The sequence below is a fragment of the Macaca nemestrina genome, chromosome 4, assembly GCF_043159975.1.
Source record: "Macaca nemestrina isolate mMacNem1 chromosome 4, mMacNem.hap1, whole genome shotgun sequence".
Lineage (NCBI taxonomy): Eukaryota > Metazoa > Chordata > Mammalia > Primates > Cercopithecidae > Macaca > Macaca nemestrina.
This window is the reverse complement of record NC_092128.1, coordinates 16,509,682-16,530,256: the sequence shown is the minus strand read 5'-3', so window position 1 is coordinate 16,530,256 and position 20,575 is coordinate 16,509,682. Positions and strand designations below refer to the sequence as shown.

General features: G+C 41.7%; 1 gene segment (V, D, J or C); it reads left to right on the top strand.

Annotated features, from left to right (window-relative positions):
* LOC139362613 (T cell receptor beta variable 13-like) overlaps positions 1-20,575 on the top strand; it is a 222,411-nt gene that overhangs the window by 33,184 nt on the left and 168,652 nt on the right.

Genomic DNA, 20,575 nt, shown 5'->3' with positions numbered 1-20,575 from the left:
TCCGGGCCTCCATAGGAGTCAGAGAGCCCTGCCCAGTCTGGGAGTGTCTTAGAGCAGGGGCCATATGACCCTCAGTGCTGTGGCTCTATTCCTAACCCTGTCTCAGATGATCTGGAGTTTGCCCCAACACCCTAACCTTGCTGGATTTCTCTTCCGCAGCTCTCTTTTTCTGCTTGCAGAATGGAAAAGATATTTTGTTCATATTCCCAATTCCCTTCATAATTTGAAAGCCAACATACTCTTCAGTGACTTCTTCATAAAAACCTTACCATATCCTCTACTACCCTTCAACTCACAGACACAAACCTTCCCCCATGTGGTCCCTGCTCCTGGCTGCCTTTCTTCTGAGGGCAATAGCCCTACAAGGTCCTCTGTCATTTGTCCTTCACCTTCCTCTCCACCATCATTTTGCCTCAAGTTTCCCCCAGCTCTCCACTCCAGCCACATTCCCCTACGTTCAGTTACAGCTTCATAGGTGTGGTGTTGTTTTCTACCCTGGGGATTGTTTATGAATAATAGATTATTTCTACTTCACTGAGCATATGTGCCTCCAACTTATTCCCAGGCCTCTCCTTCATTCCTTACATAAACATCTATTGCAGGTATGTTTACTCTTAACTGTGAAAAGCAAGACAAATTTTACTAGAAAAAAATTAAGAAATATATTTTAGCACTCATTTGAGGAATTAGTTTTTTAGATGACACATGAGAAAACCAGAAGCCACAAAAATATTTGAGGCCGGGAGCGGTGGCTCATGCCTGTAATTCCAACACTTTGGGAGGCTGAGGCAGGCGGATCACTTGAGGTTGGGAGTTCGAGACCAGCCTGACCAACATGCAGAAACCCCATCTCTACTAAGAATAGAAATTTAGTTGGGTGTGGTGGTGCATGCCTGTAATCCTGCAAACTCGGGAGGCTGAGGCAGGAGAATCGCTTGAACCTGGGAGGCGGAGGTTGCAGTGAGCCGAGATTGTGCCATTGCACTCCAGCCTGGGCAACAAGAGCAAAACTCCGTCTCAAAAAAAAAAAAAAAAAAAAAATCCTAACTCCAGTTGCCTTAAACTAAACTTTTGTACACCAAAACATAGTATAAGAAATGAAATGTTAAGCCACAGCACGGGAAAAAATTGAGGAATGCATGCAGATGAAGAAAAATCAGTGTGACAAAGAAGAGTCAGGTTCAACTATGGCTCCTTTATGCTTCCTGGCCTCACCTGCACTTAGAGGGCTGGGAGCATGTCACCAGGTTCTGAATAGTGGGAGGTGAGTAAAAATAATGCTAGCCCAATTTCAAGTCTAGCCGTTAAAAATATCCTATAGCTCTGTGCTGAGGGTCCCTGAGCGTCCTCCCATGTTTAGAGATTTGGCATATGGCATAGAGCTGTACTCACAGCTAAGATTTTTTAACATGTCATAGTAAGTTGTCAGCAGCGGATCATATGGAGAAAACACACAGGTGGAATCTGGAGGAACCCAAACTCAGGCCTCCTTATGCTCTCTTCCTCCCAGGGGGGTCACACAGGGTTCTTGTTTCACTCAGTAGCAAAAACGCATTAACACACGTCCAGTGCTTCTGCCAGGTGAGTCCATCAGAGACTCAGCAATCATGAGGTTTTAGAGGAGGCTGGTCACAAGCACATACTGCCTAGCATTAACCAAAAATTCAGACTCCAGAAGGAAATCTCGTGTTCAGTACAATACTGTTTGCAACAGCAGTCTAGGCACAATGAGCCGCTTCTCTCAGGAGAAATTTTGTCAGTGCCAGGCACTGCTCGCCAGTCAAATTGCCAAAGATAGCCAAAGTCCAATCTTGCAAGCAGGCAGTCTCAAGCCTGCTCTCAACTCTTTTCTGCACAGACACTCTTCAACTCTCTTTTGCCACGTCTGGATGAATTTGGGAGCTTCATGGCACAGATTATAAACTGGAAGCAACTTGGCTCCCTGGGTCATAATTTGGTGGACAGCCATGGAAAAAAGCTACTCATGCCCTACTGGGTTTTGTGGTCATGAGAGGTAAGACCTGATAGAGTTCAGCCACTGAGATTTTAGGATTTGTTTTATTTTATTTTATTTTTTCTGTAGCATAGGTGTCCTTTTCTAATAAAGTTAGTGTGTAAATGAGTGAAACATTCTCATTAATAAGAAGACAGCCCAATAAAAATGGCAATAATGAAGCTGAATAGGCAATTCACACAAGTGAATGTAAGTTACCACTAAACATGAGAATAACTTTTTAACCTTACTTATAATCAGAATATAGCAACCTGAAATAATAAGTTATGATTCAAAAATTACTAGATCAGAAACTTTTCAAAGGAGTAACAGTCCTAAATTTGACTAGACATTTGGACTAATGAAAACTGCTTATATATCCACTGCAAGAGATAATGACAACTACGTCGGAAAACCCACTGTGGGATATATTGTGACTAATAGCATTTCTTGAGAAATTATCACTGTGTATAAATCATCTGGGTTCCTTTTCTTGTCTTTAGGTTCAATCATGGAGAATTCAACTTTAAGTATTTATTTTTCCTATTGCAAAGGTAGTTTGTTAAAAAAAAATCTTTTAAAAAAGTGGGCCGGGCACAGTGGTTCACACCTGTAATCCCAGCTACTCAGGAGGCTGAGGCAGGAGAATCTCTTGAACCCGGAGGCACAGGTTGCAGTGAACCGAGATTGTGTCACTGCACTCCAGCCTGGGTGACAGAGTGAGACTCCAGTTCAAAAAAAGAAAAAAAAAAGGGTGGGTGGGTGGGGGAAATATGTGTAACATATAATTTTGTCACTTTATTTTTAAATTGTACAGTTCAGCAGCATTAAGTTCATTCACTATGTTGTGGAACTGTCACTATTATCTGCTTCCAAATTTTTTTTCATTGCCTCAAACAGAAACTCAATACCCACAAAAGAATAACTCTGCATTCCCCCTCTTTCTGCTAACCTCTAATCTAATTTCTTTCCAAATGAATTTGCCTATTGTAGATGATTTACGTGGAATAATACACTACTTTTCCTTTCGTGTCTTGTTTCTTTCACTTAGCACAATGCTTTCAAGGTGCATTCATGTTGTAGCATTTATCAGAACTTCATTCTTTTTCATTTCTCAGTAATATTTTGTTGTATATATATACCACATTTGTTTATTCATTCATTGATTGATTAACATTTGGGTTGTTTCCACCTTGTAGATATTGGGAATAATGGTGCAAAGCATATTGCCCTGAAAATATCTGTTTGATTCTCTGTTTCCAATTCTTTTGGTCTATGCCTAGGAATGAAACTTCTGGGTCATTTGGTAATTCTATGTTTCTCCTTTTAAGTAACTACCAGAGTGGTTTTTTGTTGTAGCTGCACAATTTTAGATTCCTACCAGCAATGTCAAATTTCTTCATAGAATTGCCAGTACTTATTTCTTATTTTTCTTTTCAAAGATATTATTAAGATGATTATTGCTATTTTGTATAGCCATCCTAGTCAGTGTGGATAATATCTCACTGTGGTAGTGATTTGCATTTCTCTAATGACTAAAAATGTTAAGTGTCTTTTCTTATGCCTATGAGCAATTTGCACACCTTCTTTGGAGGTACTTTTTTGTCTGATTTTTTTGGGGGGTCTCTCTTGACTTTAGAATTATGTTGGTGTACTGTGACAATGCTAAAAGAAATTGAGTTTGAACTTCATTCGGGAGATTTGTAGTTGGTAGTGCTTTTAGTGCAGTACTTCTCTATCTAAGGAACGGTCTAAGAAACAATACAAAGTAAATTGACTAATTGCTTTATTTGTTCTTTGTTTGTGTTCCCAATAGCAATAGGCACAGTATTTTATTTCTAAATGTTATTCCTTCTGAAAGGAACAAAGCATAAATGATTTATTCATAACTGGGGCAGGGAAAGTGCTAGAACATCTTTTGGCAGAAATCAAAGTTTTAAAAATCTATGAGGCTATAATAATAAGAATTTTTAGGTGAGCATCTTTTCATTACCAAATAATGCTAATTGATATATCTAAATGGAGAGTCAATGTAACTATCAACATAATTATAGACAAAGACCGTCAGTAGATGCCAGAACTACCAGTTGTTTTTTTTTTTAACTTAATCACTTTGAATTGTACGACTCTACTCTCCTGCCCTGTTGGGTTTCTGCTAAGAAATCTGCTGAAGGCTGTATTGGGGATCGCTTGAATGTGATGTTTCTTATTGCTTGCTGCTTTCAGTATTCTTTGCCTTTGATGTTTGATAATTTGATTACATTGTGATATGGTTTGACTGTGTCCCAACCCAAATCTCATCTTGAATTGTAACTCCCACAATTCCCACGTGTTGTGGGAGGAACCATGTGGGAGGTGATTGAATTATGGAGGCGGGTCTTTCCTGCTGTCTCGTGATACTAAATGAGTCTCATTTAGATCCGATGGTTTGAAAATGGGGGTTTCCCTGCACAAGCTCTCTCTTTTCCTGTTGCCATCCAAGTAAGACATGACTTGCCCCTCCTTGTCTTCTGCTGTGATTGTGAGGATTCCCCAGCCATGTGGAACTATAAGTCCATTAAGCCTCTTTTTCTTCTCAGTCTCTGGTATGTCTTTATCAGCAGCGTGAAAATTAGCTAATACATGTTGTGACTTAGGGAACTCCTTTTGGTTTGAATTTAACTGGCAACCTCTGAGCTTTCCGTACCTGGATATTGCTGACTTTATCCAGTTTGAAGGAATTTTCAGCCATGTTTTTTATATGCTTTTGGGACTGGAACAAGATATGTACATTTTTCCAATGCATCACTCCACGGATTACTACTCAGTTACAGAAGGTAAAAGACATATTAAAAATGAAGAGATCTGGTGTCAGTTACCTCAAATATGCATTGACAAAACAGCATAAAAATGACATTCCACATTCTTGTGATTGACCAGATGCAATAGGAAATACACATCATCTATGGTGTATATTTATTTGCCAAGTAATTAGCCTCCAATAGTATAGAAATTCTTGTTGTGGGCCATTTTACAACTAAGCTGACCTGGACACTTCAAAAACTTATAATCATGAAAAACAGAAAATATAACAAGTAGATGGAAGAGATGTATAATTTAAAAGTAACTAAGGAGAACCGATAACCTCGTGAAATACATGATCTTTGATTTTGTTCTAGAGGAAAAGTGAATCAAAACCAAGGGACATGTTGAGACAAACAGAGAAATTTGAGTGTGAAGCATGTACTAGATGACAATGCTATATGAATGCTAACGTTTTGAGTGTAACAGTGACATTTGTGGTTATATAAGATAATGCCAATTTTTTAGGAGACCCATTTTAGTATTAAGGATAAAATGCTTCAGAAATTGAGGGCAATATATGTATAGAGAGATAAAGCAAAAGTCACAAGATGTACAATCGGCACACAGACATATATTTTAATATTCTGTTTGTTTCATTATTCTCTCACCTTTTCCGTAGATTCTCAGTTTAAAAAAAATTGAAGAAAAATATTAGCAGACCAAAATAAAATGTTGTTGTTATTTCAGAATGATAACATTGTTGGGTATTTCTTATATTCATTTTCAATATCTTTGAAATATTATGTCATTACCATAAAATAAATATATAAAATAAGGTATCTTTTAGTCTAGAGTATACTTTTTTTTAGTCTAGAGTATACTTTTTTTTTTTTATAGGAAACAGGCTATGATTTTTAAGAAAGTCCCAAAAGGAGACAAGAGAATTTGCAGTCTGAGGACAAAGCAGCTTGGTATCTCTGAGACCAGTGCAAAACTTACTAATGCATGTCAAGAGGACTTTTAGCAAATACACAGGACTATTTACTCTGTGTCAACCAATTCTGAGTATTCTACAGTTTGGCTGAAAACTCAAGAACTTTCAAAGGTGACTGAATGTAAAGAGAAGAGTAGTGATTTTCCAAAGTTAAGGCTGGACAATATTTATTTGTGCAACAAGGAGAGAGGCTGTCTTAATTTGTCCTCTGCTGCTATAGCAGAATAGCTGAGGCTGGGAAAATGTATAAAGAAATTTATAAGGAAAAGGGCTTTATTTGGCTTGCAATTCTGGAGGCTGGAAAGGCCAATAGGGCATCAACATCTGCTGGACTTCTTTTGAGGGCTTTGTGCTGTGTCATAATATGGAAGAGAAGTGGAAGAAGGAGCAGGCCTGTGCAGGGAGAGCCAGGATGAGCAACACCATCACTTTATAACACCCTGCTTTTATGGTAACTAATCCAGATCCTGGAGAGAGAGAACTGACTCCTGGCATTCATCTTTGGTGAGGGATCTACCTCCATGACCCAAACAACTCCTATAAGGTTCAACTCCCATAAGGCTCACACTACCCCAGAGAAATGTGAGCAATGTGCCTGCAGCAACATTGCTACATTGAGGAACAAGCTTCAGCATGAGTTTTGGTGGGAACAAACCATACCTAAACTATAGGACAGGCTCTAGCAAGACAGTAAGAATAGAAAGAACTGAGAAACATTTTCCCTGGTTTCTCACAAACACTGTCCTATATTAGCCCTGATTCTATTGAAGATGTATAGAAGTACCACCAGTATCTCTAAGCCATGGACCAAGGACCTGAGTCCAGTGACACTGAACCATTGGCCATCAGAAGGCACTGGGGTTTGATGATGCTCAAATGTTTTTGAAACAGGGCTCAGTGCTGCCTGAGATGTTAAGCTTAAAGGAAAAGTGTGTATCCTAGTATCCACTATCTTGTTTGCAGAAGTTGTGAGTAGTCGGTGAAATGTGAGATATTAAAAAAAAAAAAAACCCTTTATATTCATTGGTGCTGGTATGTTCTGCTCAGCAGTAAAATCTGAACTGTAGCAAATCTTTGAGTGGAGACTGTTCTGGGCTTGCCTGGGAAGTAGATGGAGGAGAACCAGGAGCCAGCCTAAACGCTCAGAGACCCATGCAAAGGGAAAATAACTGCCTCCTCAGGAGAATTCAGAGAAATGTGAGCAAAGCACCTGTACCTTACACCTTACCTATTCTAGTCATGCCCTGGACAATGTATATGATGATGTAAGGGAAATATAGGAGAGTGGACAATTCTAGTTTATGCCAGACAGGCTATTCCAAATTGCGGGTAGTAACACTACAGATATCCTTAACAAAAACCAGATTTCCCAGGGCTCTGGCCTTTTCTTCCCTGAGCAGCACAATGACCGGTTCCTGCCTTGACAAGAATTCTGTCGTGGATTTCTCAGTTGTGCTGCCCAGGAAGCAGATGAGGCCTGGGAGCAATGAGGAATGTCCTCCCCGGACTTGGCATGCCTCACACGCAAGCACACCACATGTAGGTCCTGTGACTGATAGGTTTGATAGACAGATAAGTCCTGTTTCCAGCTACCAGCCTCCATCCCCCGAATGCTGTTGTCACCCAGAACTATAACCCTGGTCACAAAGATGGAGCAGGTAGTGACCCCTTAATGTGAAGAAATTTTCCATCATGCAATTATTGCTTGGTGCCTACCTGAGTTGGACTCAAACCAGCAGCTTTTGGCCTCAGTAATAAATGATTTATGACAGAAGTGGATGGCTCTGGTAATTCTATACCCACAGGTATTCACCTGATAACCTTGACATGCATCCCCTAGGTTTTACCGGTTTGTCGGAATATCTCTGGGCGCACCTCACTGAACACATATATCTTCGTTCCCACCTCTCTGGACATGCATCTCCTTGTGTTATTGTCTTATGCCAACTCTAAGGAGCGCCATCCCCTAACTCCTTTTATTTCTTTTACTCAGGCAAGGAATAAAAATGTGTTTGTGACTAATGTTGCCCCATTAGAAACAAACAACAGATAATGACCACTACTGTTCAACTGTAATTTACACCAGAGGTGTAGCTATAAGGTTATTTTTAGATTTCAGCAAGTCTGTTTGATTTTGCATTTCTTACAATATATACTGATATTTTCAGGGATAAGAGAATTCCCCACTCATCTTTGATAAAAAATGAGAACTTACTTTCATACATTGGTGACCCAAAACTATGGGCAGAACCATGATGAAGGCTTGGTACACAATGCATCATGAATGATAACAGCAAAGAGGAAACTGCTTATGGGCCTTCACTAAAAATGAACCCTTCCAACTTTGTGCCCAGCATATTATTTTATCCCTTTAGCTTACAGCGTGTCAGCTAGTTCAACAAGCTTCTAGGATAAACTCGTGTCAATTACCCCAGCTTCTAAGCGCATAGGACCTGGAAGATAGAGAACCTAGTAAAAGAGAAATGCCCAAAGAGAAGGATAATTGCTGATAAGACAAAAAGGTCACTAATTGATATCTCTGTTTTGAGTTGCCTTCAACTCGAAACATCCAGCAGAGGATGGGCCTAGAGATGGAGTAGGAGATCCAATCCAGAAGCCCTACAGATGTGAGTGAGGACATGGCTGAACTTACACAGTCTGTGAATATGGTAAAGCAACTTTGTGCTCTGTTTTAGTTTATAATAATTGGTTTCTAAGAAGGTAGGCATTTGTGGAGGCAATGATGTCACTGTGGGAACTGCCATGAGAGGACAGGGACGTCCCTCCTCCTCTGCTCCTGTTCGCAGTGACCCTGATTGGGCAAAACTCCTACCCTGCCCTGAGCCTGCCATGGGCACCAGGCTCCTCTGCTGGGCGGCCCTCTGTCTTCTGGGAGCAGGTGAGTCCTAAGAACACCATGATCACATTGGGTCTCTCAGTGATTATTTCAATCATTTCCTTCTATTTTCAAATTCTGTCTTTTTCCTTCACAGAACTCACAGAAGCTGGAGTTGCCCAGTCCCCCAGATATAAGGTTATAGAGAAAAGACAGGCTGTGACTTTTTGGTGTGATCCTATATCTGGCCATGCTACCTTTTACTGGTACCGGCAGATCCTGGGACAGGGCCCGGAGCTTCTGGTTCAATTTCGCAATAACGATGTAGTAGATGATTCACAGTTGCCTAAGGATCGATTTTCTGCAGAGAGGCTCAAAGGAGTAAACTCCACTCTCAAGATCCAGCCTGCAGAGCTTGGGGACTCGGCTGTGTATCTCTGTGCCAGCAGCTTAGCCACAGCGATGCAGAGACACTTCCCTCCTGTGCAGAAAACTGCAGGGCTCTCTCCTCTCCATCAGCTCACAGCGGCCTTTCCTTATTCCTCATCCTCCCAGGGAAGAAGCGAGTTTTCAGATATAGCTAGGATTCATACAGTGGGAGGAAATAAACTTTTTTTCTTTTCTTTTCTTTTCTTTTTGGTTTTGAGATGGAGTCTTGCTCCATTGCCCAGGCTGGAGTGTAGCAGTGCAATCTAGGCTCACTGCAGCCTCTGCCTCCTGGGTTCAAGTGATTGTCCTGCCTCAGCCTCCCCAGTAGCTGGGATGACAGACATGTGCCACGATGCCCAGCTAATTTTTGTATTTTTAGTAGAGGCGGGATTTTGCTATGTTGGCCAGGCTGATTTCAAACTCCTGACCTCAAGTGATTCACCCTTCTCGGCGTCCCAAACTGCTGGAATTACAAGCATGAGCCATTGCACCTGGCTGGAAATAAACTATTTCTTAAAACATGAAGATTGCATTTGTTATTTGAAAATATATCTAAGGAATTTGAAACACCTCTCGGTGAGAGTTCAAGAAACCAAAACTGAAAGTGACTTATCACAGACTTAGTCTTCTGGGGTACTAATAGTTGTTCTATTTTTAAAATGAAACAATATTTTATATCATTTAAAAAATACATAAATTTGAAAAATAAAAACATGTAGTCAATAAACATGTTTTAATAATACAGACAATGATTGTATGTGAGTGACAAACAGCAGGCTCTCCCTCTGCAGTTGTCGGCATATGAATGATTTGAATCTTATCCTTGGTGATACCCTGACTCTGGAGCCTCCTCTAGACCTCTCATTGGATGTGTTATGCAACCAAATCTCAACAGGTACTATGTGTTTGGAAATCTTTTTCCCCTGTTTTTGGGAAAATACGTTAATACAAGTAATGTTAATGATGATGATGTTGATAATTTCAACTACTTCATTCAGCACCCTTTAAATTTCCAAGAAATGCACTCAAATGGATATCCTGGCAATGAGTCCAAAATATTAGCTCAAAACCAACTCTGCTACTCCAGAGCTCTCTACCTCTTCCATGTAACAAACATATCCCAACATTATATACGGCTGGGTCAGCTAGTTCAGAGACTGATGAGGACACCTTCACTTGTCTGTCCTCATATATTAAAATAGCTCTTAGTTGATGTGGTTTGACTGTGTCCCCACACAAATCTCAACTTGAATTGTATCTTCCAGAATTCCCATGTGTTGTAGGAGAGACCAGGGGGATGTAATTGAATCATGGGGGCTGGTCTTTCCCATAGTATTCTCATGATAGTGAACAAGTATCACGAGATCTCATGGGTTTATCAGGGGTTTCCACATTTGCTTCTTCCTCATTTTCTCTTGTCGCCACCATGTAAGAAGTGCCTTTTGCTTCCAGCCATGATTCTGAGGCCTCCCCAGCCATGTGGAACTGTAAGTCCAATTAAACATACTTTTCTTCACAGTCTTGGATATGTCTTTATCAGCAGCATGAAAACAGACTGATACATAAGTGCATTAGATATTCCTGAAAGAACTTCAGAAGCAATTAACTGCCCCTGGTCCAGTTGCCCCCCTCTGTTAATGCACTGTGTGTGTCCAACTGTAGTCTCTACCCTAGCTTCTGCTCAGACTCTCTTGTACTAGAAATCATTCTGAAGGATTGGTTAGAATGTTTGGAAATGCAGTTTTCTGGGAATCTTCTGAAGGACTGTCACTGTCCCTCAGCCCCTCCTGACTTCCCTTTCCATCCGCCTGACTGCAGGTCCTAACTGATGGCCATGAACTTACTGCACATCTCCCTTCCTTCTCTGCAATTTACTTAGCTAATAACACCTCAGCCCGGTGGTGGGTGACCATGACCATCCTCCACTTCCTTGCCAGAATTTTCATTTGGTTCTTTTTCTAATCTATGAGGTCATCTTTTATGGTTAGTCATTCCCTCATAACATTTTTTGAGTGTATCTTTTATTTTGTTGAGCATAGGACACTCAGTTATTTCAGTCTGCCTGCTTATTTTCACCTCTGTGGTCTTTGTGGACATTTTTGTGTGTGTACTGCTTCTCAGTCATTTGTTTGTATTTTTCCTTATAAACCTGATTATTTTTGACATCGTGCCAGACACTACAGTTGTAGAAATAATTTCTGGTCTAGGATGGATATACTTTCTCCAGAGATAATTTTATTGTGCTTTTTAAAGGGCATGGATGCATAAACAATCCAGGACTCCCTGAAACAGAATTCAAGGCTTGAGGTGTCCTAGAGCACCTGGAGGACAGGCTTCCCTCTACTTCATTGATTCTATTCAAGTCCCTCAATGGTCACATTAAGTAAGTTCTGGTCTTTGCCTTTACCCCCCTGGCCTGTGAGTCAGCTTCCTAAGTGCTGAGCTGGGATCAGCAAATGCCCCTAACAGCAGTGACTGCTGTGCTCACTCCCCAGGCTCCTGCCTTCTCCAAGATTCTGGCCCAGTCATTCCTCATTGTATCTTTAGGATACGAATTAGTTGCAGTTTGTCAGTGTGGTTGTTTTACCTAAGTACACAAATAATAACAAAAGCATTAATCTGAGTTCCCTCTTCTGTAATTATACAGATTAAAGTCAAAACATTTTATTTGAGGTTTTAATTTTCTTTGAATTTTAATGTCAGATTCTTAGTCTGTGATTTGTTTGATATTTGACTTAAATAGCATAGAGACGTTATACAGAAACTTTAATTTCAAGGAAGGACTTTTTAAAAACTTGAAGTGGATTTATAACCAAGTTGGGACCCTCACTTGGTTTTGAGATTTTATCATTTGAGTATTTTTATGTTATTTATTACATAATCTTTGATGCTTCATTGGGTCATGCAACAAGATGAGAATAGAGAGTGAATATTTAGACTTGATCAGAGAGCACAAAGTGAACATGGAATTAATTTCTGTTGATGAAGAGTCAAACTATGTAAAATATTTGAAGACATTTATTCTAAGCCAAATATGAGTGACCATGGCCTATGAAACAGCCCTCAGGAGGTAGTGAGAACAGTGCCCAAGGTAGTCAGGGTGCAGCTTGGTTTTCTACATTTTAGGGAGACATGAGACTTGAGACTTCAATCAAACACAGTTAAGAGATACATTGGTTTTGGCCAGAAAGGCAGACAACTGGAGGCAGGAATGGGGAGAGGCTCCAGCTTAAAGGTAGATTTAAAATTTTTCTGGTTGATAACTGGTTGTCTCTCAGGTTAAATTTTAAAAGAGCCCTGGCTGGGTAGAAGTCCATTCAGATGACTGGGGGGCCTTAGAATTTTATTTGTGGTTTACACTTCATTTCTGCATTGTTGTGACGCATTTGTGCCGTGTTTTTTGAGCACACCTGAGGGGCAGGGGTCAGAACTAGAGGAAGTCTACTTATATCATCTTTCCTACTTAAACCTAGTCTTCTGGGAAAACGCTTTGCTCCACATTTTCCATTTTGGGGAACTTCCCTAAAGTAATGCTCTAGTTTTATTCTTTCTATTGCTTGCCAATAGAAAGCAATTCCATGTGGGAAGAGAAATAAGTTATTTTATTTAGTCTCCTCTTCATCTGAGATTCATCTCTCTTCATCATCTCCTTTTCATCCTGGCTACTGAGAACAAAGGCAGATTTTTTGGTGCTTTTTCGAAATGCACTGAGATCAGTGGGGAACTTTCTTTTCTTTACAGGGATGGCCTGTAATTCGGAGGGGAGAGAGAATGGGTTAAATTCTGATTAAAGACAGTGTTGGCCGGTCTTTTTGCTCTCCCATCTGAGCCAGGTTGTTTATGGATATTAAAACTGATATTATGTCTCCATCCGTCAGACTGTAATGTCCATCTCTCAGGAGGTTTCATCTTAGGTCATAACATCGTTTTATGACCCTCCAACGCCAACAAATTATGATATCTCGTTTCCCCACGGCTCAATCAAGGGAAGCGCAAGTTCTCTATGTCTTGACAAAGAGCACATTTGTGCTGTTCCTGCCTACTGGCACTAGGAGGCACTGTGGTTTCATTGTCAACCGAAGTCTATGGGGGAGGGGATGGGATTCGTCCCTGGAGGATCCTTAATGAAAACCCTAGAGGTGGACCTAGATTCAGGGATCTGGGTTGGAGGTGTCTGCAATGAAGGCTGAGGATAAGGGGATTAGAGACCAACCCTTTTGCCTCTATTGATGCGGAGATGGGTTTTGCTCTAAATTGAGATTTGAATGGGGCTCTGAGTGGCAGGTGTGCTTGCAAGTGGATACACCTCCGAGCTCACTGAAGACGTGGAGGCACAAAGAGCTGGGTGGTGCAGCACCCATGATATGGTCTGGGGAAAGCAGAGAAGCAGTTTTTGTGTCACAGGAGCCTTGCAGAGCCTGGCCCCAAGCCAGCCGAGGCCAGCCCTACCTGTTCTGTTGAGTGTAGAGGGAAGAGCAGGTAGAATTGGAGGTGCTATCCTGGACCATGTCAGACGGAGCTTGTCCTGAGGGAGCTTCAATCACAATGATGCTACCAGCAGCATATACACTTATTAGCAAGGCTTAGGGTGGAGTAGGACAGAATTTTCTCCCCCAAGAACTTTTGCTCTGAGCAGGAAAATGCCCCAATCTAGTTCTAAGTCTGTTACTCCAGATGCCTCTGTGTCCCTGGAAGAAGGTGGGGTCTGGGCATATAAAAGTTTTGTTTGTTGGTTTGTTTCGACTGGCTTGATTTCAGGTTTTTCCACGTGATCGCATATCTGACTCTACCAGTATTTTGTATCCGGCTTCTGCCTCTCTCTCCCATGAGTCCCATGGCTGCTACAAGGTACTCAATTTCTATTGCTGCTGTTACAAAGTACCACTAACTTGGTGGCTTACTGCCAGACAAGTATTACCTTACAGTTCTGGAGGTCAGAAGTCCAAAATGGATGTTACTGGGCTAAAATCCAGGTGTTGGCGGGGCTGCATTCCTTCCCGAGGCTCTCAGGGAGAACTGTTTTCTCTCCTTTTCAGCTTCTAGAGGTGACCAGTGTTCCTTGGCTCATGACCCCATTCAATCTTCAAAGTCAACAAGGACTGTCTGAGCCTTTGCTCACTCTGCATCACTCTGACACTCACTCTTCATCCCCCCTCTTCCATATTTTAGGACCCTTGTGATTACATTGGGCCTCTATATTGAGGTCAGCTGATTGGCAATCTCACTTCACGTGGAACTTTAATTCCCCTTTATCAGGTAATTCAACACATTCATAGGTTCCAGGGATTCGGCCTGGGCATAGTTGAAGGGCCGTCGTTCTGCCTACCAAACATAGGCACCTGGTAACAGGGAGGAAAACATGTTGGTTACCTTGAAAACTGATTGATGACCACTGTTTTACATTCTGGATCTAACACACACAACAAAGGGATGGAGCCCACAAGGAAACAGACACCTCAGGTCACACAAGCTCATCCATCAACTATTTGCTCCTTAGGATTGGCAAGTGCCCTGGGTTGCAGGGGACTCAGCGGTATGCCTCTGTGCCAACAGCGAAAACGTGACCTTAAACTGCTCCTTCTTCGTTAGCAAATAACCTAGTTGACCAACCCACAGAGCAGAGGTTCTCTCAGCTGTGTACACTCTACACCCTGAGAGGAAGTCAGTTAGTGAGATGCAAGATTCCTTTATAAGAAAAAGGCCAGGTGTAAAGATTAAGAAATGCTGAGCTTTGCTAGAGGTAAGAATAAGATGTAAATCAACTCTGGAGCATTTAATTTCCAAATCTTTGTGAAAAAGACCATCTTGTTTCTGATTGATTGTGTGGATAGAGAATGTGAGAGATTCCGTGCTCTGGGCTTTGCAAATTCAATAGAGTTCAAGGATCAATAAACTCAGAGAGGCCCTTCACTGCAAAGAAGAGCTTTGAAATCTAATAAGCTTTTGGGACACCGATCCAGCTCCAGTATCTTTAACAATGCAGTTGACGTGCTTGCTCTTCCTGGGTAACTCAGATGCTAACTTCTAACTCGTTTAAGGGCATTTGAAGAACTAGGAGCACAGAGCCAACAGTGAGAGATATAGGAGAGTTTGCAGAGAAGTTGGCTTGCAATAAGGCAATGAGTTCATCTTTAAATACTTGGAGCTTGAGGTGCAGATGGATATAGTTGGCAGGCTCCTAGGTAAGTCATGTTATGGAGAAGGTGCTATGAATTGACAATATCAAAGCAAATCTACAGGGACCCTCTGCAAATGTGCCTCTGTATCTCAGATCAATTATAGCTGACTTCAGTCCTGCCTGATTCATCTCCCAAAAATGTAGCCTCCACTTAAAGGAGCTTTCAAGTTGGGGGTGGTGGCCCATTCAGTGATGTCACTGACAGATGCGTCTTGTGGGGGTAAAATGTCCCAAAGTATCTTTTTTCGCTCATGTTCATAAGGGCCCTGGTCTGGAATGTGCCACATCTGCTCTCACTCTGCCATGGACTCCTGGACCCTCTGCGTGTCCCTTTGTATCCTGGTAGCGAGAGAGTCCTCACATATTTATCATCCTCATGCTGGGCCTCTGTCTAGATGACTTCCTGTGTTTTCCTTATTCTGTTTCCTAATTTTGCCTTCTTTTATAGCATGCACAGATGTTGGCATTATCCAGTCACCCAAGCATGAGGTGACAGAAATGGGACAAGCAGTGACTCTCAGATGTGAGCCAATTTTAGGCCACAATCTCCTTTTCTGGTACAGACAGACCTTTATGCAGGGACTGGAATTGCTGAGTTACTTCTGGAGCCAATCTATTATAGATGACGCAGGTATGCCCATGGATGGATTCTCAGCTGAGAGGCCTGATGGACCATTCTCTACTTGGAAGATCCAGCCCACAGAGCAGGGGGACTCGGCCGTGTGTGTCTGTGCAAGTCGCTTAGCCATAGCACTGCAGACTCTCCCCCTCCCTGTGCAGAAATTCTGGTGCTTCCTCTTTTCCCCACAGCTCCCAGCAATCCTGAGCAGTCTTTCCTGCCTCACCCTCCCCACAAGAATAATTATGTGGGTTTGGAGCATGGCAAAGACAGAAGACGATACAATATCAACATACAAAATCTTGTGTAGGAGATAATATAGAAAATGCGTTTTGCAAATTTCTCACAAATTGTGTGTGGGGTCAGAACTCACACACAGGTAGGATAAACCTTAATTACCCACACTGTAGGTTTCCCTGCCTTCCTATATTTGCCACCCCCATCCAAACAGTGGGAGCTCCTGAGAATGGCTATGTCTCGTGAACTACTCTGCCCACTTCACTCTCTTCTCACTCTAAGCCATGAACAGAAATTTCCCCTACAAGTGCTCTTTATTATAAATGAAAGTTCTTTTCTATGATTGTGGACATCCCTTTATAATGCTAATTTCAATTTAACATTTGTATATGGATTTTTACATTACACTTAAAGAGATTTTCAATATGGATAATACGGGCAGTTTAATACATTAGAAGTAAGCTACCCCTCTTGGCCTACAGGGATCCATTTGTTTCTATCTTGCATAAGGCAAGCCAGGTGCTAGCTAAAGGTCTGTGTGCACTCACAGGACACTGATGAGATCTCCTCCACTGCCTGTTCTGGAACTATTAATATGAATATACACAGGGTGTCTAAAAGCACACAGGGCCGGGTATGGTGGCTCATGCCTATAACCTCAGCACTTTGGGAGGCTGAGGCAGGAGGATCGCTTGAGGTGAGGAGTTCAAGACTAGGCTGGGAAACAGTGAGATTTTGTCTCTAAAAATATATATATACTAAAAAGTAGCCTGGTATGGCAGCCTTAGCTACTCAGGAGGCTGAGTTGAGAGGATTGCTTGAGCCCTGAAGTTCGAGACTGGAGTGAGCCATGATCATTGCAACAGAGTAAGACCCCGAATCACACACAAAAAATAAATAAATAAAGTTAAAAAACATACACAGGCCTGGCCAGTCTTACTGTGCCCTCTTTCCTCCCTGATGCTGCGTCCTGAACGGCCAAATCTGTATTTTTTTTTTTTTCTGGTTTATGCCACACATTTCTACACAGCACTCACAATTTATCATGAAGAGTTATAATGTCTTTCTTCTCTAGTAGTATTTACACACTGATTATTTCTCAACCCCTATCAGTGTATCATCGGCAACTGCTGCAAAATGTGCCTGTATTTTGCCTGCCCAAGACAATTTGGGTTTACCCGAGTTCTTCCATAGAGGCCCAGGTTTCACTTGTCACTGTCCTATTTTGTTATTCAAAGGCCAAGACTTTCAAGATTAGAATGATGCGGAATGAAATTCAGGGTATTCTTTAATGTACATCGGGAGACCTACTCTGTGTTTATATATTGTTTTGGTGTCTTCCTTGCTCTTCGGGCTTCTCTCTGCTGCCTCCAGATCATTTTCCTTCCTCCTTTGAAGCCCAGCTCCTTTACACACATGACGTGAGAACAGGACCCTTCTTTGCTGCACTTGCTTCTTTCCCTTCAGAACTCTCTTCTCATTCTATCCTTCTGTCTGCTACTAATCTTGTCATCATTCTTAATGACTACTCATCACATAGACCATTTTTACATTGGCTTGGCTCCTCACTTCCTTGACTTCACTTTTGAACACCTACAGTGTTTTTGAGTTGCTTCCATGATTATAGTAAATATCTACTAAATAAATGCATATCTTTCTCAGCTTTGAGCTTTCTGCGGGTTGGCACTTTGTTGGACATTTTATCCATTAATCCTGACATTGTATATCTGACAAGGAAGGTATTAAAAATCACATGTTTTGAATCAGTGAATCAATAAATAGATTTGAAGAGACAAATGCAAAACAAAATTGTTCAGAGCTGGCTGTTCCGGAGTGGACTACAGATAGACCGTGTAAGAAAGAATAAAATCATCTGGTAATTCCAATTTATCTTTAGAATCTTTGGACAGAACAGCTCCAGAGGAATCAAGGGATCATAGATGGAAAGAGAGACAAAGAGGTTAGGAGGTGAGAACTGGCTAGCGTAGCAGTCCCTAACCTAAGGTTTTCAAAGATAATATCGAGGTCCTCAATTTCTTTTTCATATTTTTTGAAAATGACAGGAAATTATGCACATGACCCAAGCTATACATGATAAGGAAATTGACTCACGTCTTTCCGGAGATGAAATAATGGTAAAGTTCTGTGGAATTATGAAATTAACTTATAGGCTCATCTCATGCCTGATTGGCAGTGCTGTGTGTTACAAAAATGACAAAATATATGATTACTTTAAAAACATTATTTAAAAAAATTAGCATTTGCCAAGAATGGGGGGTAAAAAATTAAATACTGACAGATGGTACAAGGAATGGAAACGTTTGAAGCTTCCAGAGCTCTGACTCGGCTCACCCCACTTTCCCAGGGCCCGTCTTCTAAAGTTCATCTGCGTAGAGAAAGGCAAGTGTGGTTGTGCAGGAAATACAGCAGGTTAGGAAATTACAGGCTCTAGAGATTTTACAGGCTTTAACATCCTGTGTATTTGTGCTATTTCCACAGCCTGGAACAAACTGTATTCTCCCCAAACAGGGCCAGACACTGCTCATCTATCAAGGACTGACTGACATCTCCCTTCCTCTTTGCTTCTTACCCTGACATTCCCTGGTACTGTATGTAGTGTATCATTCTCTTTCCTTGACATTCAGAGGAAAATTCATGGTATATAATTGATACTACTTGATGTTTGTGAAATGAATAAATTAATGTCCATTTATACAGAGCTCTGAAATATTATCTATTACTGTTTTCCCTTCAAAAGGGGCTCCTTTTACCTGAAATATAACAGAGAGTCATTATGGCTTGTCTCAATTTTCCATACAATTTCTGCAATATTCCAAGCAAATGTGTTTTCCCAATCAGGATTAATGAGCAGTACTACCCAGTACCATAACTGTATCTAAAGCTGGAATTCACAAATGTCCATTCGGAACAAAGAAATTTATGTTATAATAATATTTATCCAGTCCCATGATCCAGTAAAAGAAATTCCTCACCACAACCACACTTTTCCAAAACCACATCTTTGTGTGTCTGGAAACATTATCAGGGGTGCATCCCAGAAACCAACCTAAAACGCTGAGAGAAAAATTTGCTGTGCTCAGTAAGACAATCTTATCATCCTTGCAATAAGAAGATACCGTGTGTGTGTGTGTGTGTGTGTGTGTGTGAGTGTATTTGTGTGTTGTGTCTGTGTGTGAGTGTGTATGTGTGTGCATTTTCTCCTGCAGATTCATCCACATGAAAATAGTTTATCTTTGGATTGCATTACTAAGAGGCACTGGGTCACTGGGGGAGCTCGTAGGCACTTCTGGCTAGTGATGGGAAACGTCAGACCACTCAATCTGCCTAAGCTATAGCCAATAGGGTTGTTTATTTCAAAACTTTTTATAAATTCAGAATCAAATATGTAAAAACTGGAAGCCCCTTTTATTAAATGCACTATATTTGGTAATAATGACTCTAAATACAAAATGTGAAGACACATGCATCTTATAAATCAAAAGGAGATATTAAGTATTTTTCCAAGATCATTCTGCTGGATATCTTCACGCTGTTTAATTCTAAGCCTTGTCTTATTCAGGCTCTTCTCTTCCACCTTATCATACAAATTGCAATGACATAACAACTATTAATTTTGCAATCAAAATGGTTAATGCACGCTTTTGTCTCCACTGGCTAAGGGAGGATTTAAACATTAACCCTAAATTGGCTTATCTGGGAAAGCTTAGAGAGGGTGTATGTGAGAGGGTGGGGGTTGTAGGAGTGGGATGCAGGGTCTCTGTTACTGATTTGGACAATCTAGAGCTCATAAGGTCATAAGGTGTTAATCTCTGAGACTATGGATCTATAGCCACTTGGAGGCGCTGTGTCTCTGCAATGCTGCTGGGAACCCTGGGGAGGGGAGGGCAGGTGACCCAGAAGGCTGAAGAGAATGCCTGGCTTGCCTGCTAGCATCAGGTGGGGGCCATTTGAGTTCAGAGTGGGTTCTGAGTTAAACACAGATCTCTCACTGTCCGGGGAAGGGTAGGGGTGGGAAAGGCCTCAGTTTGTACCAACAAGAGAGTGTCTCTGTGTCTGTCTGGCCAGTGGACGGTGAAGGGGGCTGGAGCATCGAGGGCGTGGGAATCAGTGTCAGGGCAGGGATGTCTGTCTGGCCAGCGGACGGTGAAGGGGGCTGGGGCATCGAGGGCGTGGGAATCAGTGTCAGGGCAGGGACAGCGGTGGGCAAAGTAAGGTGTGACATGGACATGTGGACACTGTGCTCCACCTGCTCCACCTTTAGTTTTGGGACCCTTCAGGGCAGGAATGATACATGGGATAGCAGAGCCAGGGACCTGCCTAAGGGTACAGTGGGCAAAGGTTGGCCTGCAGAGGAGGTAAATAGAAAGGCAAGTTTCCTATGGAAATGCCCAAACATTCCTGCCTCCACTCAGAAAAAGACCACGGAAGGGATGCTGGCAGCCAGAGGGACTCAGGATCTGGTGATCCAACAGGCCTTTCCCAAG